Here is a 14,174-nt window from a genome sequence, read left to right as displayed (position 1 = left end):
GTAGGAATAAACAAGTCTTTTTCAGGGTGGCAGTCAGTGACTAATGGAGTATCACAGGGATCAGTGCTTGGGCCCCAGCTATTCACATTATATATATATAAATGATTTGGATGAGGGAACCAAATGTAATATTTCCAAGTTTGCTGACGACACAAAACTAGGTGGGATTGTGAGTTGTGAGGAGGATGAAAAGTCGCTGCAAGGTGATTTAGATAGGTTGAGTGAGTGGGCAAATACATGGCAGATGCAGTATAACGTGGATAAATGTAAAGTTATCCACTTTGGTAGGAAAAACATAAAGACAATGTATTATTTATTGGCCGAGGCATAGAATACAAGAGCAGGGAGTTTATGCTTAAATTGTATGTAGTCTGGTCACCGTATTATAGGAAGGACGTGACTGCACTGGAGAGGATGCAGAGGAGATTTACGAGGATGCTGCCTGGAATGGAGAATCTTAGCTATTAGGACAGATTGGATAGGCTGGGTTTGTTCTCCTTGGAACAGAGGAGGCTGAAGGGAGACCACATTGAGATGTATAACATTTTGAGGGGCTTGGATAGCAAGGGCCTATTTCCCTTGGTGGAGGGGTCAATTACAAGGGGGCATAGGTTTAAGGTGGTTGGTGGAAGGTTTGGAGGGCATTTGAGGGGAAGCTTCTCACGCAGAGGGTTGTGGGGGTCTGGAACTCACTGCCTGTAAAGGTGGTGGAAGCAGAAACCCTCATCACATTTAAAAGGTGCTTGGATGGGCACTTGAAGTGCCGTAACCTGCAGGGTTACGGACGTAGAACTGGTAAATGGGATTAAACTGGATAACCTCTTGTTGGCTGGCACGGATACGATGGTAAGTACTTCAGGGAGTCTAATATGGCCAGAGTGTCCTCCTCGACTAGTTTCAATTGCCTGGATGGGTTGGAGACGAATTTTCCCAGATTTTCTTTCCCCAATTGGCCTGGGTTTTTATCTGTTTTTTTGCCTCTCCCAGGAGATTGCATGGCTGCCGGTGGGGTGAAGTGTAAAATGTTGCGATACCTCGGGTATCGCAGTTGTGTGGGGCAGACTGGTTGGGCTGGATGCTCTTTACCTATCCGCCATTGTTCATTGTTCATAGGTTTATATGTAACCTTCAGGGCTGCTGACCAAGGGCCGCATGGCTCTTTGTCGGCCGGTGCGGGCACGATGGGCCGAAATCTTCTGTGCTGTAAATTTCTATATTTCTATAACTACAGCAGCCCTGATTCTGTACTGTAGAACTGGATGAGCTCTGAACAATATGAAGGTTTACAATAGAGAACTGTTGTAAAGAGTTTTTGGTTAACTTAGTTATTATATATCGGCTCTTCATTGGCTCAGGGAGTTTAAGGGGTGAGAAATGAAATGATACAGACCAGAGAGGTCTGATCCCTGATCTGAGCTGAACTGGCTGATCTACAATTTGACTCTTCACCTTGGTTACAGAGGGATAATTGGACAGAGTTCCTGACTCCAGTGACTCCTGCTGGAAGTATTCATATGGATTTGTGCAAGGATAGAATTAGGCTCAGCTGTGACTGAATAGCTTGCTAACATTCACTGTTGGGGTTCATATGTGGCCTTTGGGCTCGCTACAGATCGTGTCCAGTGCTTGCGGAACTGTACCTCAGCAAGCAGTGTTCAAAAAGAGGGGCTATCGTAGATGAAAAAAAAAATTTAAATACCAGAAAAATAAGATGGATACAGCCAATCTCCCACAAAGAATTCATATTTGTTTTTCTCCTTCATACGCCACCCAAAACAACATTGTCTCTTTCTGCTCCAGGTCCATTAGAAACCCAGGTCTCTATTCCATCAGCTTTGTAACAGAAAATGTTCTCCTCCTGGTTGTGGATGTCTCTGCTTTTAGCCTTCATTGTCCCCCATCACCATGATTATTATGTCTAGGCCACTGCCATAATCACAACTCTTAACTTAGCATAATTATCACTTCCTGACAGCCACCTCAGGGAGCGCCCCACCTGTTTTTGGCACAGGATACTCATGCCTTCTTTCATCTTAATCCAACTGGGAATATCATATCAAATGCACACTGTACCATTCTCTCTGTCACCATGTGCCAAATGAGTGTTCTATATCTCAGTGTACAAAAATTACCAAAAAAATGCTTAAAATAATTTATCGTAAACAATTTCTTTAAATTTTTCCTGTTTGCTATTTGTAGTGAAATCAAAATCATTTTTTTTTATACACGACATTGATACAAACAAAAAACTGAAAATCTTCTGCCTTCACTTGTGGAATAACAACTATTTTCAAAAGGATTCCTCGACATACATCATCACAAAGAAATGTTACAGCAATCCTTTCATGCATGCATTCTAACAGTTATAAATGCAAACATACAAAATGATGTGCTGGATGCTGGATTTAACGGATTAATTAATACAGCTGAGTTAATTAATACAGGGTAGAAATTTTTCTTGCCTTGGGCGGTAGAGCAAAACAGGCAGTAGAACATTGGCTGCACGCTGTATGCCCGGCTCAATATTCAGCGCCACTGAAATCAATGGACCCGAAATACTGGGCAGAGCATATAACTGGCAGCCAATGCGATACCGCCCATTTTACACTGCCGCCCAAGTCGAATTTCTACCCCACAGTCTAGGAACGGCAGAAGAAAGGTTCTTAAAGGTTGACAATCTGAGGATGCTAAAAAAAATAGAAAATGCATTTGAAAACATAATTTATGCTGTCTGGGTAGTCTGCTATTGAATAGATTTAAAGAGTTGTAATATTTGAAGCCAATATTATTCATATCTATTCTTGTGGGTGACATAAGTTAAGCTCCTTTTTCTTACAAAGTATAATTTCTCAGCCAGTAAGTGCGATTTATATTGATTTCACTCTTTGTTTCATAATTGTTTCGTCCTATTATATGCCTTATCACATTAAACTAATTGACAAACTAATCAATGTAATAAACTGGTAACATACATATTTGCATTCAGTTTTAATACTGGCATGCTCATCTTAAACAACAGTGTGGTGTCCGATAACAAATGCAGTCTGATAAGTTTAACCACAATTATGTTGTAACATTATAATAAATATTTGAATGCTATGGAAAAAGTAGTAAAGCATTCTAAGGGTGCACTTACACTAAAACTGTATAGTTAGTGCAAAGCAGTTTTGCTTCACACCAATGCTGAAGTTGTACTATATATTAGGATTCATGTCAGGCCTTAGCTCTGGATATACACTGAATTAGCATTGGTGCAAAGCAAAATTGTTTACACTCACGTTACCATTGTAGATGCATTCTTTAGCTGTCATTCTTGTATAGGATAAATCAAACTACACTATCTGTAGGCATAGCTATAGGAGCTGATAACCTCCCAAAAATTTGGGCACAGAGGAGTAAGAGCTACAATATTGCCAAGGTAACTAGCAAGCTGCAATGCATGTGGCCAGTGCAAAGGGGGATGGATGCCTGTATGCAAGTTGTGCATAGGGTCATTAGACCCCAACTTCTATTCAAATGAGGGGAGCACTCCACAATGTGCCTGAAGTGGTGGAGCAGCCTTCCATTTGCATAGTCCCCATTTGGAATGGGAACTGAAAGCATAGCAATCATAACGAGCCCTTGACACCCCTGCTGAGTGTCTCCCAGCAGTCCTAACGTTGTTAATGGTTCCTTCATTCGCACTCCCCACCAACACCGCCCCCCCCCCCCCCGCCCCCCCAACCCAACAACCCCCAAGCCATATGCCCTTCTATGTCCTGCCAGAAAATTATCCAGTACAGGCAACCAGTCAAATTGTCTTCAGTGGCAAAACTGTGATAATAAATCATTGGTAATTTTAAATAATTCTACTGCTATTCTCCAAATAAGCACACTGCTGAGCTGCTTATTTCAGTTATTTCCATAAACTTTGTCTACTTGATTATAAGTGATGTGTAGGTGCAGCATGTTGTATGAGTGGGAATGGATTTTGTTTACTTGGAATATGTACTCTCCAACATCACACTTATCTGTCTGTACCTTGATGACAATCTTAATATAAATCAAAGGATTTAATTATTATTACTCAGTAGAGGTGTATTGACTTTATTTCATGCTTAGGAAATTAGCTCATGGTTTCTGTTCACAGTACAAAATATATTACTGGTTCTAAATTCCCTTAAAAGCCTTAAATTCCCAAGTAAAATAATAAAGATCAAAAAACAACAGGTTGTTTTTTTGGTCTATGATTCAGTGTGTTTTGCATTAAGGTAAATGTCACACTAGGGGTGCATTGTTTATATGTGAATGTTTTCTTTGCTACATTGCTTTTAAAATATTAAGCTGTTCCTCAATGAGATTACTGACTTGCAATTGCTTCTAGTATCCATTTTTAAAATCATAAATATTGCCATCAGCTAGAGAACCTTTGAGCTCTTTCCCTATCAATACACAAGTAGAGTAGATTTCCTGTGGTGATACTGGTTATTCAGAGGTATGTTGGAGAGTGGGAGAGCAACACACAATGTATTATTATATAACAGAATAAACAAAATCACCACCATGTGCACTCAGGATATGTTGTGTAAAACTGTTGGAAAGCAATAAAAAATAATAAACACCCACACACATAAAGGACATCTAGAAAATCCTTTTGTATAGGGACCTCATTTATGCACTTGAATTGTATTACTGAGCACAAGAAGTGTTTTTCTCCCTCTTTGAAAAGATTCCTGCAGTTGCTGTACAAAAAAGGTAACAAATGAGAAACATTACACTAAAAAAATGTTCTAACCAAAAAGAAAAGGTGACATTTTATTGTGTTGTAGCTTTAAGCAAAATAAAAGATTGCAGATGTTGAGTGATGGGTTAACCATGAGGATATGATGGCGGGAACCTCCAAGTGCAGTATTATGGCTTTGCACAGTTCAAGAGGGGATCGCATAGGTATTGATTGGTTGTTGGATTCATTCAGTCCTTGAGTCAGCCGCTGGCTGAAGACAGTCAGATGTAGAAGTATAAATGCTGGGGTGGGGAGCGGGGTGCGTCGGGCTCAAAGAAGCTGCAGGGTGGGCTTCCAGAACAGCAACAATATAAAAGGTTATCAGGTAGTAAGGACATGAATATTGTTGCATGGTTATTTCCACATATTTAACTATCTCCAGAGTGCTGGTTTACTCCGCAACTTTGGAGATCTGAAGTAAAAGTATCCCGATACCTGTATAAAGTTTAAAAAAAATGTATGTGCTGGACTCCTTCTCCCATGTGGCAATTCTCAGCTATCATCAAATAGTCAAGAGTCTTGCTCATCTGCAAAGGAATGGGAACGTAACATTCCTGGCTATAATGTATAATGGAGAAATAGAGAAGGAAAAATAGCGAAGGAAAAATTAAGGGGGTGGCAATGTTATTAAAGATACTGCTCCAGCCCTGGAAAGAATTTGTTGACTAGAATTATGGGCAGACAAGGAGCTGTTATACTGCTGGGTGTACACTACAGAGCACCAAATAGTGGGAAGGAGACAGAGGAGCAAATTTGCAGAGATTTCAATTATCTTAATAAAGACTGGGGGACAAACGGTGTCAAGGGCAAGGAGGGGGAGAAGTGTGTACAGGGGAACTTTCTTATTCGGTATGATACCAGCCCAATGAGGAAGGAAGCAGTGCTGGATCTAGTTCCAGGGAATGAAGTGGGGCAAATGGAGCATGTTTCAGTGGGCGAGCACAATGTTCACAATATCATTAGGTTTAGGGTAGTTATGGAAAAAGGCAAGGAACAATCAAAGGTGAAGATACTGAATTGAAAGAGAGCCAAATTCAGTAAGTTAAAAAAGGATCCAGCCCAAGTGAATTGGAAACAAAGATTAGCAAGTAAAACTGTAAATGAACAATGGGAGATATTTTGTGCACAGACTAAACATATCACAATGAGGGGGGGAATGGAAGGGCATCCAAAGTTAGAGCTGACTGGATGACTAAAGCAATTGTGATTAAAATGAAACAGGGAAAAGTTTATGATAAATGTCAGGTTCAAAATACACTAGAGACTCAAGCAAAATACAGAAAGTGCAGAGGAGAACTGAAAAAGGCAGTAAGAGGAGCCAAGAGTGTGTATGAGAAAAGATTAGTAACATAAAAGGGAACACTAAAGTCTTTTATAAACATATAAAGAGTAACAGGATATTCAAAGGAAGGCCGATAAGAGGCAAAGAAAGTAATCATCTTGAGGAGGCAGAGGACTTGGCTGAGGTACTAAATTAGAACTTTGCATCTGTCTTCACAATAGAAGAGGATTCTGCCAATGTCACGGTAAAGGAGGAGGTACTGGAGATGTTGAATAGAATAAAAATAGATAAAGAGGAGGTACTTCAAAAGTTGGCAATGCTCCAGGTGGAAAATGCACCTGGTCTGGATTGGTTGCTAAGGGAAATAGAGGAGGAGCTAGCCACAGTCTTTCAATCCTCTTTAGATTATGGTAGTGGTGCCAGAGGACTACATGGTTGCAAATGTTACACACCTGTACAAAAAAAGTCAAGAGGAATAAACCCAATAATTACAGACCAAGCAGCCTAACGTCGGTGATGGGGAAACTTCTAGAAACCGTAATCCGGGACAAATTAATTGTCATTTGGAAGAACATGGGTTAATAAATTGTGTCTGACAAACTTGATTAAGTTTTTCGATGAAATAATGAAAAAGCTTGATGAGGGTATTGCAGTTGGTGTGTATTTGGACATACAGAAAGCATTCGATAAAGTGCCACATAATAGACTTGCTAGCAAAATTGTAGCACATGTGATTAAAGGGCAGTAGCAGCATGGATACAAAATTGCCTAAGGGACAGAAAGTAGAGAGTAGTGGTGAATATCTGTTTATCAGACTGAAGAGAAATATTTAGTGGTGTCCCCCAGGGGTCAGTATTGGGCCCACAGCTCTTTCTGGGGGTGCAGGAATAGAGAGACCTGTGTGTACATATACCAACATTTTTGAAGGTGGCAGAACAAGTTGATAATGCTGTTAAAAAAGCATACAGGATCCTTGGCTTTATAAATAGAGGCATAGAGTACAAAGGCAAGTAAGTTATGGTAAACTTTTATAAATCATTGGTTAGACCTTAGCTGGAGTAGTATATCCAATTCTGGGCACCACAATTTAGGAAGGATGTCAAGGCCTCAGTGAGGGTGCAGAGAAGATTTACTAAAATTATATCATGGATGAGGGACTTCAGTTATGTGGGGAGACCGGAGAAGCTGGGGTTGTTCTCCTTAGAGTAGAGAAAGAGGAGATTTAATCGAAGTGTTGGGATGTGGAGCTGCGGATGGTGATCGAGTGTCCCGGGGCAGCGGGCCAGCTCCAGGCTGCAACAATTTGGGGTCAGAAGAAGGAATGTCATGGGGCGGGGGGGGGGGGGTGGGGGGCGGCGGTGGTGGATGCAGGTGCCATTATCTGGTCAGGGGGACGGTGGGAGAGTTTTGTGGAGCCTGCAGAAGAACTCACCTGAAAAAAGAGGAACCTGCCATTGGGATTGTCTTCGCCCGGTTCGTCAGCTGATGCCAGGGGAACTTTGCCAGTGCCATAGTGACGGCGGCAACGGAGTGGTATATCATTGCCTACCATTTTTAAGATAAGTGGCAAAAAGAGCCAGGAGTAGATAAGGAGCATTTTTCTTTTAACTCAGTTAATTGCTACGAGTTGTTATGCTGTGCCTGAAAGGGTGGTGGAAGCAGATTCAATAGTAACTTTCAAAAGGGAATGAACCTATACTTGAAAAGGATACATTTGCAAGGAAAGAGCAAGGGAGTGGGACTAATTGGACAGCTCTTTCAAAATGCCGGCACAGTCATGATAGGCCCAATAGCCTCCTTCTGTACTGTAAGATTCTATGATTTTTGGGGTGGGGGTGGAGGAGGAGCTACTGCCCCACTTTCGCCAGATGGGGTATTTACCCCTATGTCCATTAATATACTAGAACCAATTAAAAAATGTACTCTATGACATAAATGCTTGTGTACTTTTCAGAATTAGAGCTGATCAGCATTCTCTGTGAGCTTTGAACAGATCAGTTCCACGACGCACGACTTTTAATTGATTTTGAAACTATTGACTTGGGGGGGGGGGGGGGTCGAGGTGAGGTTGGTTGCATCAATGCCAGCGCTACTTGATCCTTCAGATAAGACATATTGGGACATAAAAGCATGGAAGAGTTGCATTTAAATTAAATGCTGCACATAAATCCAGAGGCACTGACCTCTGCTTCGTGCTGCTGAATAAAATCAATTTTTACACCATGGTGCTATGGATGCGGCTTAGTTTTATTGCTGCCGCAAACAAAACAGATGAAATCCTTCCCTGACAAAGAATAAAACTGAATTCATTTTCCTAACGTTGCAATACATTGCATTAATATGTGATGATTTGAAATATTATATTATTAAAAAAAAAACACGGTATTGTTAGAGGGAATGCATATTGTAATTGACATACTGTTTGCTTCCCATTTTTCAGCTACTGGAACAGAATTCTACTTACTACAAGTTTGCAGTATCAGATGTCTGGAGGCAGCTCCTGCCAATGATGCAGTGCAAAATCACAGGAACGGATTCCCCTAATTAATCGACCAGTATGTACAGTCACCACTAAATATCTATGCATCCGAATTGTTTTATACATGTATGCTGCAATAGTGCCAGGAAATTCCACTAGCTTGTGGTATGTTAGATTCCAGCTTTGGTGAGGAGCGGGGGGTAAACAAAATTAACCTTGTAGGTAACATTCATATCTTTATTCTGCCAATCTATGATCCTTCAGTATTTCTCTGTCCTTTCCCACTGGACTTGATTATTTTTAGCCTGCAGTAGCTCTGCTCTACTTAAGTTGCTGGTCTTTTTCCAAAGGTGTTCTTCATTGCTTTTCTTTTAGGATTCCTCTTTTTTGGTTAAAATTCAAGGGGCCGAAATTGCACCCATCTTTAAGGCCCATTACCGCCTTTCCGGCCGAGAGTACGTGGATGGTCCGACACACACAGAATTGCCCTCGGGCCGGAGGTGGCAGAGACAGGTTTCCACCACGCCATGTTGGCACGCGCCGAACCCTTACTGCCCGGCGGCGACCCCTTTCTGCCCTGTGAGAGAAATTGCCCCGCGGGAGCGCAGCCATTCGGTGCCACTGACAGTTTTGCACATCAGGAATCTTCCAGCAGCTGGGTGGCACGTCCGCCCTTAAAGGGGAGGGCGCACCGCCGCGGCCGGCATTTAATTTTAATCGTCGGCCAACTCTGCAGTTGGCCCGACTATGGCGGCCACGGGTTCAGCCGGGCCGCCAACAGGCAGTCCAATACCCACTCTTGGCCGGCCCGGTCGAAGCCCTCCCTGGTGGCCCAGTGGGTGCCAAGTAGGCCACGCAGCGCCCCTCCCCTTAAAGTGAAGGGGAGGGGCGTCGCACTGACATCATCAGCATCGCGATGATGTGCTCAGCACGGCGCTGATGACACCACCCACCTTCCGTCCCGCTCCCGATTCATTTCCGTCCCTGTGCCACCCCCAATACAGCCCTGATGATTTTTTTTCTGGAAAAAGAGGGCAATTTCTCTTTATTCCCTGCCCCATGGATCCATCTAATTATCCATCTAATTCCAATTCACCTCCCCAAATGGGGCGGAGGGTGATTTCGGAATGCAAAGCTTACTTTGATGCTTTCAAGAAAGCCCTACCTGCTGAATAGCGAATAGGCACAGAACTTTGTTTCCAGCCAATCAAAGACATACCTGAGCCAATTCCTTATAATAAAGATTCACAATTAAAATGCCCCTTTGTGCATTTGAGTGTCTCCAGCTTATTCTGGTAATAGATGTGGGCCCTGAAAACCTGCGGGTTGTGACCCCAGGTCGTTATGGCAGGATTGTGTCTGCCGGCACCGTGCAGCACTGACCCCACTGGAGTTCGCGGGGAGTCATCATGTGCGCACCTAATTTGCATGGGGTCAGTGGGTGCTCGTGCCACTACCAGTGCATCTCCAGTCCCCCTCTGGCTGTTATGGCCAGAAAATACCCTACCTGCCTGCCGTTGGGGAGGGGAGAGCCCAAGTCCACCCCCACCCCTCAAGACCCCAGCTATCTCCCCCCCGCCCCCGGCACCTCACGTAAAGGGTCTGATGGACGGGAAAAGAGCAGGGGAGTGGCAATAATTGGGTAGCTCTTTCAAAGAGCTGGCACAGGCGGGATGTGCCAAATGGCTTTCTTCTGTGATCCATGATTCTATAAACTTTGGGGATCCAGGCCATTCCCCCTGGCCTGGAACCTCCTCCCGCTGGGGTCGATTTGCACCCACCAGGAGGCCGACGTGTCTCATCTCACTGGGCATATCGACCTCCAGTCGAATGCCGGATCCCCGACTGAGCCAGGGAAGTGGGAACCCCTGGTCTAAGCCCCGCCCACCTGCTCCTCCCTGACCACCCCTGTGGGAGTCAGCTCCAGACATCATTGTCCTCTTCATGGGTGGCTTGATGTTCCACTCCTTTCAAAGCCCAAAAGTAAATGCCAGAAATGAGGCAACTGAGTCCCCGCTGCTTTCCAGTGGGTACCACCCAACCCCTACTGGCGCTATGGCAGGAGTCTGGTAGAATCCCAGAGAAAATTCAGGGCCATGATACAATAAGTCAATTTTAAGATTTCAGAGTAACTGGCTAATGCTAACAAGATATAAAAAAATCATTCATAGACTTATAATGGTATTGTTTTTATTAATTCACGGGATGTGGGTGTTGCTGGCAAAGCCAGATTATTACCCCTCCCTGACTGCCCTTGAGAAGCTGGTGGTGAGCTGCCATTTCAGAGGGCAGTTAAGAGTCAACCACATTGCTGTGGGTCTAGAGTCACGTATAATCAGATCAGATTAGGACAACAATCCAGTAGTTTCATGGTCACCATTACTGATACCAGCCTTTTTTTAAATTCCAGGTTAATTTAATTAACTGAATTTAAATTCCCCAGCTGCCATGGTGGGATTTGAACTCAGGTCTCCAAATCATTAGTCCACACCTCTGGATTACTCGTCCAGTAACATAACCACTATGCTATCGTACCCCACATCCTAGCCACTGTGACAAAAACAATGAGCAGTCAAATGCTAAGCGCTAGAGAATGAGCTATTGTGGCAGAATTTACTTAGCAACAGTGAAAAGGCCTTTGAGGACATACTGTTGCTTAGTTACCATACAAGGCTTACCACCGATTGCTATTGAACCCAATTTCTTACAAGATTAGAGCTGCATAAAGCCATATTTTGCAATTGCAGAAATTAACACTGAAGGTTTAATAAAAGGGAGTTTCTTTCTTTTAAAATTAAGAAACCAAGCTGATGGGCCAAGATCCATAGCTCAGGATGCCACCAGGGCTGAAAAGAGTAAAAGAGGTGCGATAAATCAGCAAGTAGTGATAAAATGATACCAAATTTAAGATTATAAGGAGAGATTTTCCACTAGGTATCCTCAGCCTGTAAATTTCTATTTATAATATAGAGGGATATCTATCCTTTAATTCCTGAATAAACCAAGAGAAAGGAAAGACTGAGAAAAATTAGGAGCTCCACAGTTTTGATATCCTGGGAAAGAGCAAAATTGATTAAGAGATTGCAATATCTCTTGATTTTAACACTGAGTGTATTTATAGATTCGGATGAAAAAAAGAGAGCTAAGTTCAGTGGAGCATCGACTATAGTAGTATTAATAAAACAGAGACACAAAAAAGTTGCAATGGAGAGAGAGGTTAGAGGATGACAAATATTTTCTTACATTCTGTGCAGTAACCTCACCAAATATGGAAGTAGTCGACAAGTCTTGGACAGACTGGGGATGTATGGAGAGTTGTAGAGGAGGGAAAAACTGGAACTAAAGAGAAAATCAAGCTGCATGGAGCGAGCTTTAGCAATGGAGGAAACATGGGAATTCCATTTCAGGTCAGAGGAGATAGTGAAATGAAGATTGTCACTAGATGAAGAAGTATTAAGGATCAAAGGTAAAAGGTAATAGAGCCAAAACTTCCTCCACCTCGACATTGGAATGACTAAATCTAGCCACTGATTCCAAAAAAAAAGAGAGACTTGCATTTATATAGCGCCTTTCACAACCTCAGTATGCCCCAAAGTACCGTACAGCCAGTGAAGTACTTTTGAAGTGTAGTCACTGTAGTAATGTAGAATACTCGGCAGCCAGTTTGTGCACTGCAGGATCCCACAAATAGCAATGTGATAATGACCAGATATTGTGCTTTGCTGATGTTGATTGAGGGATAAATATTGGCCAGGACACCGAGGAGAACTTTCCTGTATCCACTCTCCTCACCAGCCATTTGTCTCAGGGTAAAGCAGACCAAGTGCTACCGAGACATGCTGTTTAATCCTAAACTGAGCTTTAAACATCACATTCTGTTTATCACCAAGACTATCGACATTACCTTCCTTCTCCCCCACCTCATCCTCTCTGCCACTGAAACCCTTTTACATGCTTTTTATCATCTCCAATCTTGATTACTCTAGTGCTCTCCGTGCTGGCCTTCAATCCTCCCTAAACACCACCACACATGTCGTGTTCTGCACTAAGTCCTACTTAGCCATCACCTCTGCCCTTGCGGACCTACATTGGCTCTCTGTCCTCCAATACATTAACAGGGGGGAGTTAAAGGGGAGGTCGCCTGCTCCCCGTGCTGCATTTTCAATTTTATTTTTTGCCAACTCTCGAGTCGGCTCATGAACCTTTATTTTCTGTAGTCCAGGCCGCCATTGTTCAGCTCGGCACTCCATTCTGGGTGCCGGGCTGCAGGCCTGGTACCACTCTGCCCTGCTAGTCTAGTGGAGGCCATCAGAGGTCTTGCAGAGTGCGTAGCGGCTCTTGCCTTTAAATGAAGGAGAGGGGCGTTGAAGTGCGTTAGTGCTACACAGAACATCCGCTTAGCGTTGCGCTCTACTTCCTTTTAGGGACGGTAAGCCCAATTATGCAGCCGGGGCAGGACTTCTGCGCCAGGCGCGGGAAGTCTTGGCCCCAGCAGATTACCGCCTCCAATCAGGGCGCAGGGCTATTTTGCCCCCTAGGCCCACATTTTTAAAAGCCTCTATAGCATCACCCCATCCTATCTCTAAAATCTACTCCAGCCCTTGTACAAACATTGTTTCCTCTAACTCGGGCCTCAAGTGCATCCCTCCCGCCCCACTTCCCTTCACCCAAAATTGACGGCAGAACCTTCAGCTACCTTACCTCTGCTCTCTGGATCTCCCTTCCTAACTCCATCCACCTCACCACCCTTAAGGTCCTTCCCAAAACTCATCTTTTTGGCCAATTTATTCTTCACCCCTCCTAATATCTCCCATTCTTGGCTTAATGTCAATTTCTCTTTTATTTCTATTGAGCAAAATGCTTTTGAATGGTTTTTACATTAAAGGCACTACGTAAATGCAAATTATTGATGTTATTGTTGTCATTTGTTGGAGGCGAGAGACATAAAGAAACTGCGTCGCCAGAGAAATGAAATAGATGGAGCATAAAAACATGCAATGATTCCAATATTGCACTGTGAGATGAATGACGTTCTGTGCAGTGACAGCATGTGTTCTGAAGGCAGTGGATGCTCAGAGTGAACCCAGTAAAAGAGTGAATTGGGCAGGATGCTGAGTAGAGGATGTCGCCAATAAGAAGAATGCAAGAAAGAAACCCTAATTTAAGGGAAAGGAAGGTTAATGGGCAGTCAGAGATAGTGTCAATGATACCGTAATTTTTATTTCAAAAACATTTTTGGAAGGAATGGCTGCTTTAGCCCAGTGCAATTTGCCACATTCTCTAATAAATCATTATAGGTAGTTTCCCGCAACAAGCTCCAACACTATCTTGCTGCAGTAAAGAGGTCATCTGAATCCAAGCAGTAAAACTCTTATCATTATCAAGTTAAAATCATTTAAAAAAAGGTCTGGAAACTGCTGTAGAAAGTCTGCTTCTGGTTTGTTCCAAGTCAAAAATCCAGATAAATCCAGGTATACTCAGAAACTGACACTCGACAGGGAAAAAGCTGAGCCTTGACTTAGGGAGATTTTGGACCATGTAAGGGATTATTCTAAACCAAAAGGGTTTTTAGACAATAAAGTACAACAACTAAGACACATAACAACTGTTTAAGGAACAATTTATGCCTTAGAGTTTGTAAGAACACAACT

General features: G+C 43.0%; 1 protein-coding gene across 3 annotated transcripts in view; it reads right to left on the bottom strand.

Annotated features, from left to right (window-relative positions):
- LOC139268148 (potassium channel subfamily T member 2) overlaps positions 1 to 14,174 on the bottom strand; it is a 1,179,460-nt gene that overhangs the window by 322,277 nt on the left and 843,009 nt on the right. The gene's annotated exons all lie outside the window — the stretch shown is intronic.

This window comes from Pristiophorus japonicus, chromosome 8 (genome assembly GCF_044704955.1).
Source record: "Pristiophorus japonicus isolate sPriJap1 chromosome 8, sPriJap1.hap1, whole genome shotgun sequence".
In the NCBI taxonomy this organism is placed as follows: domain Eukaryota; kingdom Metazoa; phylum Chordata; class Chondrichthyes; family Pristiophoridae; genus Pristiophorus; species Pristiophorus japonicus.
Note: the sequence above shows the minus strand (reverse complement) of the source record. Positions and strands in the feature narration are given on the sequence as shown.